The following is a 19,563-nucleotide window of genomic DNA, read 5'->3' as shown; positions in this document are numbered from 1 at the left end:
ACCAAGTCATCCACTCTCCTCAAACCGCAGTTAGCCCGATCAAAAGAACCGAACAACCTGTGCCTCATTAGCACTTCATACACTGCAGAATGCAACCTCATCTCAATACAACCAAGCCACTTCCTGCTCTATGCACCGATCATCCTTTATGAACAACAACTCCAGACATTCCGTGATTCTCACACACCTGTGAAGCATCTTATAACCTTTGTTAAAAATTTTCCTTTACTCGAGCCATCCTTGATCTCAATTTCCGCAAGCCATAATTGATTCACTCGCATGCCTCAAACTAGAATCCAACATAGCACCTCGTCATGCAATCAACTAATCAATAACAGACTCCCCCACTTGGCTCAAAGCCATAGGTCAAGTTACACTCAACTCATAACGCATATGCTCTATTGATGCCATAATACCATAGTGAGATTAAACTCAAATCCTTTGTAAGCTTGTGAAAACACAGATCATCTAGTACTTTAAATCTTCGGCAAATCTCGCACTCATTCTTGCAACAGTTAAGCCCACTCTCTTAAGCAAAATTTCAACACTTACATTTCACTTGCACATGAGATCTTCTAACCGTCTCATAAGGATCACACAACCCCAGAACTCTTTGCAGGAGATAACCCACATTCTTTGCCTTCAATTTAACATTTCTGTATACCTTCCACCGTCATAAACTGAATGCAGTCACTTAGTCTTCCTGAGTCTGAACTCATACTACAACATGAAATTTACTTCACTCTCAATTGGGAAACATGAAAAGATCCTTCATACGCCCATAACTCGGGGCTATACCTCGAATCAAGATGGAATTCCAGCACCTAATAGTTCTTCTATCCTCTAGCAGCCCCTTCTCGTCGCCTCCAAATCATATGGATAACTCTCGCATTACTAACATGCTCATCACATAGTTATCCAACCGTCACTCCCACTAATAGGGACACTACCGAACGTATAAGTTCAAAAATACTTGATCACACAATCAGCATCTTGGTGCTCAAGCCATAGGTAAAGATCCGGCCTCAAGTCCTCAAGACTGGCCCAACATCAAACTCACAAAGATCACATCTCGCCCCTCGATCAGGTAATCACAAGCCATCAAGGCACATCTGATACTGAGCGCTCATTTGCGAATACGAACACGTGGAAGAAATTCAAGGGTTACTTTTCAAGCTGAATCAGCGACGCACGATAAGAATTCAAGAATGTGAAATTTTTCTAAAGGTTCCGCAGCCTCTCGAGGATAAATACTGACGTCTGCGTACCGATCCGTGAGACTCTACTAAACCTGCTCATAACTCATGAGACCTATGTAACCTAGGCTCTGATACCAACTTGTCAAGACCCAAAATTCCGACTTGGTCGTGATGGTGCCTCTCGTGAAGACAAGGCCAGCCAAATAAACCCAATTCACCTTTTAAAATAGTTAAACATTTAATAAGTAGTCTATACATGATTTAATGACAATTATTAGCGGAAGTACAACCCGACACAGCCCAAACTGCGGTGTCACAAGTCACGAGTATCTATTAGAGTATAAATACAACTAATAGGTCTGAAATATACAAAACAGGACTAATAATCGAAGAGGAGAAAAGCGGTGCTGCGAACGCTGGTAGCCACCTTGCTAAACTCCGATAACTCTGCCTTCGATAAGCCAAAACACGCTACCGGGTGTATAAATACTTGAATCTGCACACAAGGTGTAGGGAATAAAGTGAGTACTCCAACTCAGTGAGTCACAAATGTAAATAAAGACTGAAGGCAAGAAATCACATAAAGCCAATCAAGATGCCGTATAGAAGCAGTTCAAAAACCAGTAAGAAGCAGTGAAGCTGAAAAATCTCTTAAAACATGTTTAGCTCATTTTAAACTTCTTTGAAAATGGCTTTTTCAACAGTTACGCAATGAGTGCAAAACAATTTGTGCAGATAAGCACAGAAATCCGCCCCTCGGGCACAAATACCATAGTTTAACATGTAAAATGACAAATAAATATGAAAGATAAACATATAAAGGTTCGCCCCTCGGGCTCAATGTCAACAACTCTACCCCTCGGGCAATATCTCTGAACAATACCAGCCCATCGGGCAATCACATAGAACGGTACCAGCCCCTCGGGCAATCACATAGAACAATACCAGCCCTCGGGCTATCACATGGAACAATATCAACCCCTCGAGCTATATCTCACATCACAATGGGTACCCGCGCTCACTGGGGGTGTACAGACTCCGGGAGGGGACCCTTACGGACCAAGTGCAATATCAAGCAATCTCGTGGCATCAAATCTAGGCCCTCGGCCTCATATCAGTCAAACCACCTCGTGGCATGTATATCTCAGGCCCTCGGCCTCATAAACAATATCACAAGCCACCTCGTGGTGTATATATCTCAGGCCCTCAGCCTCAAATTAGTATTAGTGTTTCCCCACAACTAGGCCCTCGGCCTTACTCAGTCAAAATTACTCACAAGCCCCTCGTGCATTAGTAAAACAGTGTTTCTCAGCCCAAAACATCATTTGAAATATCATTTAAGTCTCAAAACTGAGTAAAAATAGCTGAGTAGTAAAACACTGGAAAATAACATGACTGAGTTCAACTAATAAGTCAAAACAGTGAGGAAATCGCAATAAAAATCCCCGAAGGGTTCAAATAGTTGGCACAAAGCCCAAATATGGCAATCAGCCCAAATCATGTTGATAGCAAAAAGGTTTTAGTCAAATACGCGGTAAAATCATCAATCAGGACGGACCAAGTCACAATCCCCAATAGTTTACGACCCCACGCTCGTCATCAAGCGTGTGTCTCACCTCAATATAGCACTACGATGTGTAAATCCGGTGTTTCAAACCCTCAGAGCATTATTTACAATCATTACTCACCTCGAACCAGCGAAATCTCTAGCTCGCGACGCCTTTGCCCCTCGAGTCGGCCTCCACGCGCGTCGAATCCATCCAAAATCAGAATGAATACGTCACAATATGCTAAGGAAGCAAAGCCCAAGCGAAAACAATTGAAAAATACCAAAAATCCCAAAATTAGCAAAACCCGAGCCCCGGGCCCACTTCTTGAAACTCAAAAAAAATTACATCACTAGATCCTCATCTTCCCATGAGTTCATACATATCAAAAGTTCTCAAATCCGGCCTTAAATGGTCCTCCAAATCCCCAATCAATAGTCCAAAATTCCAAGCCTTAGTTCTTCCATTTTTAGCTTAAGTTTCCAAAAATTTCTAGGTGGATTTCTCAATATAATCGAGTTTTAGGTCCGAAATCCTTACCTCCAATCGTTTCCCTTTGAATCCCTCTTTTACCCATGCCTGCTTTTCCTTCATCGTGATCGCGACAATTCCCTCGCGATCGCGAAGAACAAATGTTAAGATCCCCAAAATAACTCTATGCGATCGCGTAACACACATCGCGATTGCGATGATTCCACAAAATTACATTTCACGAACGCTTACCTTCTCCTGCGAACGTGATGAACAAACGCGACCTCAGACCAGTTGACCAAAAAACCCTACGCGATCGCGACCACACGCACGCGAATGCGATACACAACCCTCACACACTACGCGATCGCAGGACCTACTTCGTGAACGCGAAGAAAACTCAGACGGCCTCATCAAATCCTACTACTTGTTCCCATCATCAGAACTCCTCAAACAACATCAAATTACCCAAAACACATCGGATTTAAGCATAAGTTTTTAAAATCTTTCGAAATACGCTTTCAATAAAAAATCCAACCGAACCACATCCGAATGACCTGAAATTTTGCACACACATCACAAATGATACAATGAAGCTTCTGCAACTCTCGGAATTTCATTCCGACCTCTATATCAAAATCTCACCTACCAACCGAAAAACGCCGAAATCTCAATTTTGCCAATTCAAGCCTAGACCTTCCACGGACTTCCAAAATGCATTCCGATCACTCTTCTAAGTCCCAAATCACCTAACAGAGCTAACTAAATCATAAAAACTCCGATCCAGCTCATATACAAATAAGTCAAACCTTGGTCAAACCTTTCCAATTTTAAGCTTTAAACTGAGAACTGATCTTCTGAATTCATTCCGATTACCCTGAAAACCAACACCAACGGTTTACACAAGCCATAATACATCGCATGGGGCAAACCATGCCCGAAATCTAGCGATCAAAGTGCAAAAGCTCAAAACAACCGGTCGGATCGTTACTGTATTGTATCTCGTAAACGTGAAAAAATAATATTTAGGAAAATAATTATAAAACAAATTATGGACTATTATATAATAAAGTCATAACAAAAGTTAATAAATAAATACTTTTAAATGAAAGATTAATTTAATATTTACTATCATAGAAGTCTTAGTGGATACCGTGCAATAATTTTTATTTTAATTATGAAATAAAATACTCTCAACTTAATGATTAATCATTAAGAAAAAAAGTAATTTTGAATAGTCAACAATTTATTAAGAAAATTTGAGGATTTACAAGGTTAGTTACATACAATTGCATATTGTTCTATTAGGCGAGCTCAGTACGTTGGACGTTGGGCGTGTCCGGGGCGTAAGCCCCAGCGACCGAGGTATAAATCTCACAGAACTAAGCCCCAAACATAAGCCCAAGAGAGTTTTACGAGTGCTCCGCCTCAGGGCGAGCCCCGGGCGTGTCCCAAACTGCTAAATATTCATATTTCAGTTTTTGTACACAATATATTCTACCTATCTTGCTAAATATTCATAAATCTTGTCGGATTGACAAAACTTATCGGTGCTGCTCAATTGTTCACAAGTCAAAATTTTGTCAGACTAACAAGACTTGATATTTTCTTCTTCTTTTTTGACGGAAAAAGATAATTTATTACAAAAACATTACAGAGTACTGATAGCTACATCCATATCAAAACAACAAGCCTTGAGGACATTTAAATTGTCCATTTCGGCTAAATTGAAACACACATTAATACTGAGTTTTTTGGTCAAATACACATAACCATTTCTGTCCATTGCTAGATTATTTAATACTAGAGGCAATGGGTTGACAAAAAGTTGGTTTTTTCTTGCATGCTTGAGTCCTTCCTTGGCCATTTTGTGAGCCACTTGTTTTCTTCCCGAAAATTATGGATGATCTTCGGGTGTTTCAGCTGGTGCATTAACCACCTACAATCAGTAATAATAGAGTTGTAAGGCATATCATTTGAATGTAAGATTTTTATGAGCTCTGTTGCATCTGCTTCCACAATTAGTAGAGAGTAACCATAATTGAGCGCGACTGAAAGCCCTATCCTTAAAGCTTCTAATTCAGATTAGAGAGGGGAAGACGATGGATTGGAGTGTTGGAAACCCAGTAACCAGTCTCCTCTACAGTTTCAGAAAACACCACCGATGCCTCCCAAGTTTGAGTTATAATGGAAAGCACCATCTATGTTTAGTTTAATAAAATTTTAAGAGGGTTTGTGCCAAGCAATTTTAATTGAATGGGATTGGGTAACTATGGGTTCCCTAGTCGTGAAATGGTAGTATTCTAAAGCAAGGGAGACTGCATGGGAATGGTTATATTTGAGGGTCATATTGTTGTGATTGTTGTTGTTTCTATTTGCCCAAATTATCCATATGACAAAGGGCAAGAGGTTATCCCAGTTTAAATGGGTGGAGGGGGATTTGGGCAAAGGTTTCTAATCTTAAGTAACCAATCAGTATGGTTTTTTGCCCGGAAAAAAGATTGACCTAAAGTTGTCCAGAACGTATTGATAGTAGCACAAGTTATGAAAATGTGTTCAAGAGTTTCTTCTCCATTTTTGCATACTGGACAAATAAGGTCGATATTTAGGCCTATATAGTGTAAATAATGATGCGTAGGGAGCCTATTGTGGAGACATTTCCATAAGAGAAATCTAATCTTATTGGGACAATTTTTCAAATCCAATCAAGATCAATCAAGTTGTTTGCTCTAGGATTAATCAGTTTATAGCAAGTCTTAGTAGTAAAAATACCATTTACAGTCAAGTCACAATAACAAGAGTCATGATTACCGTTGTTGGGTTTAAAAGAGAGAATGACATTTTGAATATGGGGAGGTAGTTGAAAGGGGATTTAGAAAAATCCCAATGGTTACCTAGCCAAATATCTTTGATGCTAAGATGTTCCGTAAAAATGGTGAGGGGGCCCTCTATGTTATTCCTAAGAGTAGTGGAATTTGGAATCCAATTGGATTCCCAAATATTCGTAGTTGAGTTTTGAATGAGGAATCCATTTTAGTCCTTTGTTACAAATCTCCCAGCCTTTGATGATACTTTTCCAAATGAAGGAAGAAGTTTTTAGATTTTTGGAAGAGCCATAAAGAGATGAAAGAGTTTGGGACCAAGGGAGCAATGGATTGTGAAGGATTCTCCAAGAAAGGCTAGCTAGAGTCACTACGTTTTTATCTTTTGTCGCGTGGTTGTCAATTCCCCCATCTTTCTTATCCTTAGTCAAAGTATTCCAAGGCAGGAGGTGAATTTTATTTGAAGTAGTAGTGGATCCCCAAATGAACCTTTTTTGAATTTTGTCAATGCTCTTGAGAATCTTGATAGGCAAGTAATTATAATGCATGACATGATTAGGAATGTTATTTAAAGAAGCAGATGCTAAAGTTGTCCTACCTGCCATGTTAAGGAATTTAGATTTCCAGGAAGCCATTTTCGCAGACATTTTATCAATAATGAATTGGTAATCTGAAGGTCTAGGTTTTGTGTTTGATATAGAAAAGCCAAGATATTTGCCAAAATAATTATTGAATTTTATGTTGAATAGTTTGGACAGCTCCTTTTTGGTGGAAGTAGGATAATTTTTTGAAACAATAAGTTTAGATTTATCTAAGTTGATCTTTTGGCCTGATAATGTGCAGAAAGATTTTAGGCAACTTAGGATGGTATTTGGAGATTTATTATCAACATTGCACATTAGGATAAGGTCGTCCGCATAGAATAAATGGGATATCTTATAATGTTTTTTTCCTATACTAATGTGTGACGACCCAAGGGGTCATCACCGTAATTCTTCCTTGTTCCGTGTTCCTGAGTCCTTGAAAACCTCGCTTTTAGTTACATCGATTGGCATGCGCAGTTCGGGCGCGTAGCCGGAAAGTTTTTATGTTAGAATATGTGAATTATGTGAAACATTTGATGAATTTTGGTATTAATATGCATAATGTTGACTTCGGTCAACATTTGGGTAAACGGACCCGGACCTGTGATTCGACGGTCCCGGAGGGTTTGTAGAAAAATATGGGACTTGGGCGTGTGCCCGGAATCAAATTCTGAGGTCCCAAGCCCGAGAAATGAATTTTTGAAAGAAATTGTTTTTATGAAATTTGATATGAAAATTTGAAATGAAAAGGAGTTAGAAAACATAGGTATCGGGCTCGTATTTTGGTTCCGACGCCCGGTACAAGTCTTAAATATGTGTGAAGCACTATCTGTAAAGTTTGGCTAAAAACGGACGTCATATGACGTGTTTCAGACTAAAAATGGAGAGTTTGAGTTATGAAAGTTGAAGAAAGAAAATCATGTGTTTGAGGCTTGATCCTATGTAAATGATGTTATTTTGGCGATTTGATCGCATGAGTAAGTCTGTAAGATGTTTTTAAGGTTGTGTGCATGTTTGGTTTGGAGCCCCGAGGGCTCGGGTGAGTTTTGAATGGGGCCCGGGAGGTCTTAGACCTAGAAAAAAAAATAATACAGGTTCAGATGTTGCAGGCCCAGCGCGGCCGCGGCCATTTCCGCGCAGTCCGCGCTGGCAGCCATGCGGCCGCGGTGCTTTTCTGTGCGGTCCGCGTGGTGGGGTTCAGAGGGTCGACCAACGCGGCCGCGCACCAAATCAGTGCGGTCCGCGCTAGGTGGGTTTAGAGAGAGCCCACTTCTTCCCTCCCTCGGCGCGGCCACGGTACATTTCCGTGTGGTTCGCGCTGGCAGCCACGCGGCCGCGGTGCATTTCTGCGCGGTCCGCGCTAGCCCCCAGCATATATATAAATTCGGGATTTTCAGTCATTTCTTCCACTTTTCAAAAACCCAAAACCTAAAAGGCGATTTTCCAAACAACGTTTCTTCTTCAAAACGATTGGTAAGTGATTTCTAACTCATTTTCTTCACTTCTTAACATCTTTTAACATGATTTCAACTTCAAAACAAAGATTTTCATGGGGGAAATTGGGTGTTTTGGGTAGAACTTAGGTTTTCTACAAATTGAGAAGTTGGACCTCAATTTGGGGTCCGATTTAAAAACAAATCATATATTGGGATTCATGGTGGATTGGGTAACCGGGTTTTGGTCCGAAACTCGAGTTTTGACCACGTGGGTCCGGGGGTATTTTTGACATTTTTGGGAAAAACCTTGAAAAAATCTATTTTCATGCATTGGGGATGATTCATTTAGTAATTATTAATGTGATTAAGTAACTTATGATTAGATTCGAGCGGATTGGTGGTGAAATCAAGAGGTAAAGCTATACTAGAAGCGTGAGTTAAGTTTGGAGCATTCGAGGTAAGTGTTTGTTCTAACTTTGGCTTGAGGGAATAGGATTAGGATGATATTTGCTACTTGCTAATATGGAGTACGGTGTATAGGCATGGTGACGGTTATCTATGCACCGAAGTCTAGCATGACCATGAGTCTTAATTGCTTTTAATTCGAATAATGTAACACAAGCTCCTTGTTTATTTGATAAGTTTCATATAATGTGAAGGGTTGAGGAAGAATGATATAAAAGGAGAATGTGTTATGAATACTCCCTTGCCGGGATGCATAGACTGATATATATATATTCTCCCTTGTCGGGATATTTTGGGTTGTTAGTTGTACCCTTGCCGGGTTAAAGGTATTGAGTTGTTATTCTTCCCTGAAGGGGTCTACTATATGAAGTCAGATTATATATATGATATTATGGGATCGTGTGGCACGCCGTCCACTTATATATGATATTATGGGATCGTGTGGCACGCCGTCCACTTATATATATGATATTATGGGATCGTGTGGCAGGCCGTCCACTTATATATGATATTATGGGATCCTGTGGCACGCCGTCCACTTGGTTATTGGCCTCTGTTGCCGGTGACATATTGTGCACTGTGATAAAGATGAATTGGGATCGTGTGGCACGCCGTCCACTTATATATATGATATTATGGGATCGTGTGGCACGCCGTCCACTTATATATGATATTATGGGATCGTGTGGCACGCCGTCCACTTATATATATATATATATATCATGGGAACCGGTGGCACGCCATCCACTTATATATGATATCATGGGATCGTGTGCCATGCCGTTCACTTATATATTTATACATCATGGGAACCGGAGTCTCTTCTGCTTGTTTCCAATATTTTATTTTTATCTGTTACCCCCCGATAGGATGTCCCCTCCCAGTTTTACTTTGTATTATCTTGTTATTGTTTTCTTGCACTTGTTGTATATATATCTGTACAGGTTAATTGTGGTAGGTACTGTCTAGCCTCGTCACTACTTCGCCGGGGTTAGGCCAGGCACTTACCAGCACATGGGGTCGGTTGTGCTGATGCTACACTCTGCGCATTTTTTTGCACAGATCAAGGAGCAGCTTACGGACCACAGCAGTAGGATTTCTGGGAGCTGTCTTCAGTCCAGGGACTCTCGAGGTAGTCTAGCTGGTGTTCGCAGGCCGAAGTCCCTTTCCATGTTTTTCTTTGTTTGTTTATCTTGTATCAGACAAACATGATGTATTTTCCTTTCAGACATTGATTGTAGTATTCTGTAGTAGTCCGTGAGCTAGTGACACCAGACCTTGGGTAGTGATGTGTATTAAATTTCCGTACTTTTGGTTTTCAGTTGCTTTAGATTTAAAGTCTTCCGCTTAGATTTTGTCTCGTTTATTATATTGTTTGAAAGAATGCAGGAAAGGTGTTTTAAATATTTGGCTTGCCTAGCTCCGATAGTAGGCGCCATCACGACACCCGGTGGTGGGAAATCCGGGTCGTGACAAGTTGGTATCAGAGCACTAGGTTACATAGGTCTCACAACTCACGGACAAGCTTAGTAGAGTCTGAGGGATCGGTACGGAGACGTTTGTATTTATCCCGCAGAGGTTACTGAGTTAGGAAAACTTCACCTTGTTCATTCTTGTCGTGCGATTCTGTTTCTCAAGTACTGATTGTCTTTCCACTCTATTCTCTCGCAGATGGCGAGGACACGTGCTTCCTCTTCTACCGCGCAGCAGCCCGAGCCCCCAACAGCAGCTCCTATTAGGGGTAGAGGGCGAGGCCGAGGCCGGGGTAGAGCTCAGCCCCGAGCAGCATTTCTAGCGACGGAGCCTCAGGTCGATTTTGAGGAGGAGGTTCCGGCCCCAGCTGTTCCAGTGGGCCCAGCTCAGGTCCAGAGGGTTTCATAGCCACTCCAGTGCTTCAGGACGCTTTGGTCCGACTGGTAGGCTTTATGGAGGGCATTTCTAGAGCGGGTTTGCTTCCCGTAGCTCTAGCCACATCTCAGGCTGGGGGAGGAATTCAGACTACCGATACTCGTACTCCAGAGCCGGTAGCTCCTCAGGCTCAGGTTCCAGCAGTTCAGCCAGCCGTAGCAGTTCAGCCAGCTGTGGCAGCCCAGCCAGGTTTTGCGGCTTAGTCCAGCGATGGTGCGGCTATGTCCGCGGATGCTCTGTGGAGGCTAGATTGGTTCACCAGGCTCTTCACTACCACATATAGTGGCACACCTTCAGAGGATGCCCAGAATTTCATATGCAACTGTCATGAGGTTCTTCAGACTATGGGTATTTTAGAGACCAATGGGGTCGATTTCGCCACTTTTCGCCTAGCAGGATCCGCCAAGACTTGGTGGAGAGATTTCTGTTTAGCCAGGCCAGTAGGGTCGCCATCATTGACCTGGGATCCGTTTTCAGAGTTATTTCTGGGGAAGTTTCTCCCAGTTACTCAGCGGGATGCCCTTTGTAGGCAGTTTGAGCATCTCCAACAGGGTTCGATGTCAGTTACCCAGTATGAGACACAGTTTATTGATCTTGCACACCATGCCATTGTGATACTCCCCAACGAGAGAGAGGGTGCGGAGGTTTGTTGATGGGTTAGTTCAGCCGATCCGTGTTCAGATGGCCATGAGTGCCGGTAGTGAGATTTCATTTCAGGAGGCGGCAGATGGTGCCCGCCGGATAGAGATGGCACTTTCTCAGGGAGGTGGTCATGGGTCTGATAAGAGGCCCCGTCATTCTGGTAGATTCAGTGGTATCTCATCTGGAGGTAGGGATTCTTATGGTAGAGGCCATCCTTTGAGTCCCTTTCAGTCAGCTCTCCAGGCTTCTCATAGTACACCAGGTGGTCGTGGTTCTCAGCCGCAGTATTCTGACCAGCAGCTCTTCAGTTCACCATCAGCACCTATCAGTGCACCACCACTTTGTTATTCTCAGCAGCCGAGGGCTTGTTATACTTGCGGCGATGTGAGTCACATTGCCAGATATTACCCTCGAGCTTCCAGCCGCTCGCATCAGCAGGGTCCTCGCCCGATGATCCAGGCACCAGTTGCCCCACAGCCTGCCCAGCCAGCTAGAGGCAGGGGTAGAGGACATAGAGGTGGAGGTAGAGGTCTTAGAGGTGGAGCTCCGACCGCTAAAGGTGGGGGTCAACCAGCAGCAGATCGTCCCAAGGATATGATTCAGGGAGGTGGGGCCCAGCCCCGTTGTTATGCTTTGCCAGCCAGGCCAGAGGCGGAGTCATCAGATGCGGTGATTACAGGTACTATTCTAGTCTGTGATAGGGATGCTTCTGTGCTATTTGATCCCGGATTTATATATTCATATGTGTCGTCCTATTTTGTACCCTATTTGGTTATGCCTAGTGACTCGTTGAGTATTCCTGTTTATGTGTCAACACCGGTGGGTGACTCTGTTGTGGTCGACCAAGTTCATCGTTCTTGTATCGTAGTGTTTGGGGGTCTTGAGACCCGTGTTGATTTGTTGCTTTTGGACATGGTCGACTTTGATGTTATATTAGGGATGGATTGTTTATCCCCATACCATGCTATCTTGGATTGCCATGCCAAGACCGTGACCTTAGCTTTACCGGATTTACCCCGTTTAGAGTGGAAAGGGACTTCTGGTCATTGTATTCGTAGTGTTATCTCGTATGTGAAAGCTCGGCGTATAGTCGAGAAGGGATGTTTGGCCTACTTGGCGTATGTTCGCGATTCTAGCGCGGAGGCCCCTTCTATTGATTCTGTGCCTATTGTTCGGGAGTTTCCTGAGGTTTTCCCTTCAAACTTGCCGGGTATGCCGCCCGACAGGGATATCGACTTTTGTATTGATTTGACCCCGGGCACTCAGCCTATTTCTATCCCGCCATATCGTATGGCCCCGCCGGAGTTGAAAGAGTTAAAGGAACAACTACAGGATTTGCTTGAGAAAGGTTTCATTAGACCCAGTGTTTCACCTTGGGGTGCACCGATGTTGTTTGTTAAGTAAAAGGATGGTTCAATGAGAATGTGCATCGATTACCGGCAATTGAACAAGGTTACAATTAAGAATAAGTATCCACTGCCGAGGATTGATGATTTATTTGACCAGCTTTAGGGTGCGAGGGTGTTCTCAAAAATAGATTTGAGATCTGGTTATCATCAACTGAGGATTAGGGTGTCTGATGTCCCCAAGACAGCATTTCACACTCGGTATGGGCACTATGAGTTTTTGGTCATGTCATTTGGATTGACTAATGCCCCAGTAGCGTTCATGGAGTTGATGAACCGAGTGTTCAGACCTTATTTGGACTTGTTCGTGATAGTCTTCATTGACGATATTCTTATATACTCCCGCAGTCAGGAGGAGCATGAGCAGCACCTCAGAGTGGTCCTTCAGACCCTAAAGGATAGTCAGTTGTATGCTAAGTTCTCAAAGTGCGAGTTTTGGTTGAGTTCGGTCGCATTCCTGGGTCATGTCGTATCAGCAGCAGGTATTCAGGTAGACCCGAAGAAGATAGAGGCAATCAAGAACTGGCCTCGACCAGCTTCAGCTACGGATATTCGGAGTTTCCTGGGGTTAGCAGGTTACTACCGTCGGTTCGTGGAGGGGTTTTCATCCATTGCAGCCCCTATGACCAGATTGACCCAGAAGGGTGCCCAGTTCAGGTGGTCGGACGAGTGTGAAGCTAGTTTCCAGAAGCTCAAGATGGCTCTGACTATGGCATCGGTATTGGTTCTGCCCACAGGTTCAGGGCCATATACGGTCTATTGTGATGCGTCTCGTATTGGGCTTGGTGCAGTGTTGATGCAGGAAGGCAAAGTCATTGCTTATGCTTCGAGGCAGTTGAAGATCCACGAGGAGAATTATCTAGTTCATGATCTCGAGTTGGCAGCCATTGTTCATGCCTTGAAGATCTGGAGGCATTACTTATATGGTGTGACGTGTGAGGTTTACACTGATCACAAGAGTCTTCAGTATCTGTTCAAGCAGAAAGAGTTGAATTTGAGGCAGAGAAGGTGGTTAGAGTTGCTAAAGGATTATGATGTTACTATCTTATACCACCCGGGGAAGGCCAATGTGGTGGCCGATGCATGGAGCAGGAAGTCCGCCAGCATGGGTAGTCTTGCTTATATTCCAGTCAGCCAGAGATCGCTTGCTTTTGATGTTCAGGCCTTGGCCAATCGTCTTGTGAGGTTGGATATTTCTGAGCCTAGCAGAGTGTTAGCTTGCACGGTTTCTCGTTCCTCACTATTAGAGCGTATCCGCGAGCGGCAGTTTGAGGATCCCCATTTTTGTGTCTTGAGAAACACGGTACAGCGTGGAGGTGCCAAGAAAGTAACCTTAGATGATGATGGTGTATTGAGATTGCAGGGGCGAGTTTGTGTGCCCAATGTTGATGGGATTCGAGAGTTGATCTTACCGGAGGCCCACAGTTCTCGGTATTCTATTCACCCGGGCGCCGCAAAAATATATCAGGATCTGAGGCAGCACTATTGGTTGCGTAAGATGAAGAAAGACATCGTTGCGCACGTGGCTCGGTGTTTGAATTGTCAGCAGGTTAAGTACGAGCATCAAATACCCGGTGGTCTATTTCAGAGGATTGCACTTCCCGAGTGGAAGTGGGAGAGGATTACAATGGGTTTCGTTACTGGACTTCCGGTGACTCGGAAAAGTTTGATGCAGTTTGGGTCATTGTTGATAGGCTGACCAAGTCAGCGCATTTTGTTCCTGTTGCAGCCACCTATTCGTCCGAAAGGTTAGTCGAGATTTATATTAGGGAGATTGTTCGCCTTCATGGGGTGCCGCTATCTATCATTTCGGATCGGGGTACGCGGTTTACCTCGTATTTCTGGAGAGCGGTTCAGCGAGAGTTGGGCACCCAGGTTGAGTTGAGTACAACATTTCATCCCCAGACGGACGGTCAGTCCGAGAGGACTATTCAGATTCTTGAGGACATGCTCCGAGCCTGTGTCATTGATTTTAGAGGCTCGTGGGACCAGTTTTTGCCTTTAGCAGAGTTCGCCTACAACAACAGCTACCATTCCAGCATTCAGATGGCTTCGTATGAGGCGTTGTATGATAGGCGATGTCGGTCTCCAGTTTGATGGTTTGAGCCGGGAGAGGCTCGATTGTTGGGTACGGATCTGGTTCAGGAGGCCTTGGACAAGGTCAGGATTATTCAGAATAGACTTCGTACAGCTCAGTCCAGACAGAAGAGTTATGCAGACCGCAAGGTCAGAGATGTTGCTTTCATGGTCGGTGAGCGGGTATTGCTCCGTGTATCGCCTATGAAGGGCGTGATGAGATTTGGGAAGAAGGGCAAGCTCAGCCCTAGGTTCATCGGTCCATTTGAGATTCTTGATCGTGTGGGAGAGGTGGCTTATAGACTTGCCTTGCCACCTAGCTTGTCAGTTGTGCATCCCGTGTTTCATGTATCTATGCTCCGGAAGTATCGCGGAGATCCATCGCACGTGTTGGATTTCAGCACTGTCCAATTGGACAAGGATCTGTCATATGAGGAGGAGCCGGTGGCTATTCTAGACCGGCAGGTTCGACAGTTGAGGTCGAAGAGTTTTCCTTCGGTGCGTGTTCAGTGGAGAGGTCAGCCTCCTGAGGCATCGACCTGGGAGTCCGAGTCCGATATGTGGAGCCGTTATCCTCATTTATTTCCCGACTCAGGTACTTTTTTTCTTTTGTCCGTTCGAGGACGAACGGTTGTTTTAGAGGTGGAGAATGTGACGACCCAAGGGGTCATCACCATAATTCTTCCTTGTTCCGTGCTCCCGAGGCCTTAAAAACCTCGCTTTTATTTGCCTCGATTGGCGTGCAGTTTGGACGCGTAGTCAGAAAGTTTTTATGTTAGAATATGTGAATTATATGAAACATTTGATGAATTTTGGTATTAATATGCATAATGTTGACTTCGGTCAATATTTTGGGTAAACGGACCCAGACCTGTGATTCGACGGTCCCGGAGGGTTCGTAGAAAAATATGGGACTTGGGCGTGTGCCCGGAATCAAATTCTGAAGTCCCAAGCCCGAGAAATGAATTTTTGAAAGAAATTGTTTTTCTGAAATTTGATATGAAAATTTGAAATGAAAAGGAGTTAGAAAATATAGGTATCGGGCTCGTATTTTGGTTCCGACGCCCGGTACAAGTCTTAAATATGTGTTAAGCACTATCTGTAAAGTTTGGCTAAAAACGGACGTCATATGACGTGTTTCGGACTAAAAATGGAGAGTTTGATTTATGAAAGTTGAAGAAAGAAAATCATGTGTTTGAGTCTCGACCCTATGTAAATGATGTTATTTTGGCGATTTGATTGCACGAGTAAGTCCGTAAGATGTTTATAAGGTTGTGTGCATGTTTGGTTTGGAGCCCCGAGGGCTCGGGTGAGTTTTGAATGGGGCCCGGGAGGTCTTAGACTTAGAAAAAAAAAATACAGGTTCAGATGTTGCAGGCCCAGTGCGGCCACGGCTATTTCCGCGCGGTCCACGCTGGCAGCCACGCGGCCGCGGTGCTTTTCTGTGCGGTCCGCGTGGTGGGGTTCAGAGGGTCGACCAGCGCGGCCGCGCACCAAATCAGTGCGGTCCGCGCTGGGTGGGTTTAGAGAGAGCCCACTTCTTCCCTCCCTCGGCGCGGCCGCGATGCATTTCTGCGCGGTCCGCGCCAGCCCCCAGCATATATATAAATTCAGGATTTTCAGTCATTTCTTCCACTTTTAAAAAACCCAAAACCTAAAAGGCGATTTTCCAAACAACTTTTCTTCTTCAAAACGATTGGTAAGTGATTTCTAACTCATTTTCTTCACTTCTTAACATCTTTTAATATGATTTCAACTTCAAAACAAAGATTTTCATGGGGGAAATTGGGTGTTTTGGGTAGAACCTAGGTTTTCTACAAATTGAGAAGTTGGACCTCAATTTGGGGTCCGATTTAAAAACAAATCATATATTGGGATTCATATGGGAATGGGTAACCGGGTTTTGGTCCGAACCTCGAGTTTCGCCTACGTGGGTCCGGGGGTATTTTTGACCTTTTTGGGAAAAACCTTGAAAAAATCTATTTTCATGCATTGGGGATGATTGATTTAGTAATTATTAATGTGATTAAGTAACTTATGACTAGATTCGAGCGGATTGGTGGTGGAATCAAGAGGTAAAGCTATACTAGAAGCGTGAGTTGAGTTGAGAGCATTCGAGGTAAGTGTTTGTTCTAACTTTGGCTTGAGGGAATAGGATTAGGATGATATTTGCTACTTGCTAATGTGGAGTACGGTGTATAGGCACGGTGACGGTTATCTATGCACCGGAGTCTAGCATGACCGTGAGTCTTGATTGCTTTTAATTCGAATAATGTAACACAAGCTCCTTGTTTATTTGATAAGTTTCATGTAATGTGAAGGGTTGAGGAAGAATGATATAAAAGGAGAATGTGTTGTGAATACTCCCTTGCCGGGATGCGTAGACTGATATATATATATTCTCCCTTGTCGGGATATTTTGAGTTGTTAGCTGTACCCTTGCCGGGTTAAAGGTATTGAGTTGTTATTCTTCCCTGAAGGGGTCTACTATATAAAGTCAGATTATATATATGATATTATGGGATCGTGTGGCATGCCGTCCACTTATATATGATATTATGGGATAGTTGTTATTCTTCCCTGAAGGGGTCTACTATATGAAGTCAGATATTATATATGTTATTATGGGATCGTGTGGCACGCCGTCCACTTGGTTATTGGCCTCTGTTGCCGGTGACATATTGTGCACTGTGATAAAGATGAATTGGGATCGTGTGGCACGCCGTCCACTTATATATATGATATTATGGGATCGTGTGGCACGCTGTCCACTTATATATGATATTATGGGATCGTGTGGCACGCCGTCCACTTATATATGATGATATTATGGGATCGTGTGGCACGCCGTCCACTTAAATATAATATTATGGGATCGTGTGGCACGCCGTCCACTTATATATATATCATGGGAACCGGAGTCTCTTCTGCTTATTTCCGATATTTCATTTTTATCTGTTACTCCCCGATAGCATGTCCCCTCCCAGTTTTACTTTGTATTATCTTGTTATTGTTTTCTTGCACTTGTTGTATATATATCTGTACAGGTTAATTGTGGTAGGTACTGTCTAGCCTCGTCACTACTTCGCCGGGGTTAGGCCAGACACTTACCAGCACATGGGGTCGGTTGTGCTGATGCTACACTCTGCGCATTTTTTTGCACAGATCAAGGAGCAGCTTACGGACCACAGCAGTAGGATTTCTGGGAGCTGTCTTCAGTCCAGGGACTCTCGAGGTAGTCAAGCTGGCGTTCGCAGGCCCAAGTCCCTTTCCATGTTTTTCTTTGTTTGTTTATCTTGTATCAGACAAACATGATGTATTTTCCCTTCAGACATTGATTGTAGTATTCTGTAGTAGTTCGTGAGCTAGTGACACCAGACCTTGGGTAGTGATGTGTATTAAATTTCCGCACTTTTGGTTTTCAGTTGCTTTAGATTTAAAGTCTTTCGCTTAGATTTTGTCTTGTTTATTATATTGTTTGAAAGAATGCAGGAAAGGTGTTTTAAATATTTGGCTTGCCTAGCTCCGATAGTAGGCGCCATCACGATACCCGGTGGTGGGAAATCCGGGTCGTGCCATAATGGGGGACCAGTTACCAATGTCAACCTGATGTTTATATGAATGGACAACATCTCTAAACAAAGAATAAAAATATAAGGGGACAGGGGATCTCCTTGCCTAATGCCTCTACTGGGGTGAAAAAATTGCTTCTACTACCATTAGCTAGAACTGTTATATTGCTAGTAGTGACACAATCCATAATTAAGGAAGTAATTTTAGGAGGAAATTTAAAGTGGCATAGGGTTCTATAAATGAAAGACCATTCGAGCCGGTCAAAAGCCTTTTCTAGGTCTATTTTCAAGATAATATTAGCCTTACCACTCTTTTGCTTATGCATTCGAAGGATTAATTCCTGGATAATGATTGCATTATCACTAGTATGTCATCATTTAAGAAAACTAGATTGGTAAGGGCAAATTAATTTTTCTGAGAAAGGCTTGAGTCTATTAGCAAGGGATTTTGTGATAATTTTGTAAATGGTATTGTACAACCCGATTAGCCTAAAATTGTTTAGGTTTATAGCATTAGAAATTTTTGGAATTAAACAGAGATAAGTATCATTTATTCCTTTTGGTAACTTTCCTGTTTCAAAAGCTTGTTGACAAAGATTTGTCACGGAGGTATTTAGGTAGTGCCAAAATATTTGAAACAAAAAAGGATGTAGACCATCCGGCCCGGGGAGTTTAAAAGGTTTGAAACTAAAAACTGCATTTTTAAGTTCAGATTGGGATAAAGGATTGTCTAAAGAGGTTAGATTACAATCTATAAAACTGGAGGGGTCTTTGTTTGTAGCCGGCCAGTTTAAAGATTTGTGACTAGTAGCAAATATTTTATTAAAATATTTATAGATATGATCCATGATTCCTCGGGGATCATCAATCCAATTGCCTTCAGTGTCTTTAAAAAACACTATTTTATTGGTTCTTCTATTGTTGGTGGCACAAATGTGATAAAATTTTGAGTTGGAATCACCTTCGTTAAGCCAGTTAATCCTAGAGCGTAATTTTCAGAAGTCTTCCTCTATTTTCATAAGGTTGTTATAATCACTCTTGAGGGTCATTTCTAAGTTGCTAAGGAAATTACTATGACCATAGGAGATTGAATTTTGAATTCCTGCTAATCTTGCTAAAATAATTCTCTTTTTCCTATAAAGGTCTCCAGAAGTAGTGTCTTTCCAATCTACTATACAGTTCCTAAAGGTTTTAGAGGCTTTAGTAAAAAAATTTGCATCCCAACATTCATTAATAATATTCCCATATTGGGGATGCCTGCACCAGTAAGATTCCAATCTACAGGGTTTGGGGAGAGGATTTAAATATTTAGGATTAATTTCGATTAGAATAGGGTTATGATCCGAATGAGTTTTTGGTAGGTGTATAACACTAGCCCTAGGAAAGATGCTTAGCCATTTCTCATTTGCTAAGACTTTATCTAGCCTTTCCATAA

The sequence above is a fragment of the Nicotiana tabacum genome, chromosome 16, assembly GCF_000715075.1.
Source record: "Nicotiana tabacum cultivar K326 chromosome 16, ASM71507v2, whole genome shotgun sequence".
Classification (NCBI taxonomy): Eukaryota; Viridiplantae; Streptophyta; class Magnoliopsida; order Solanales; family Solanaceae; genus Nicotiana; species Nicotiana tabacum.
Note: the sequence above shows the minus strand (reverse complement) of the source record.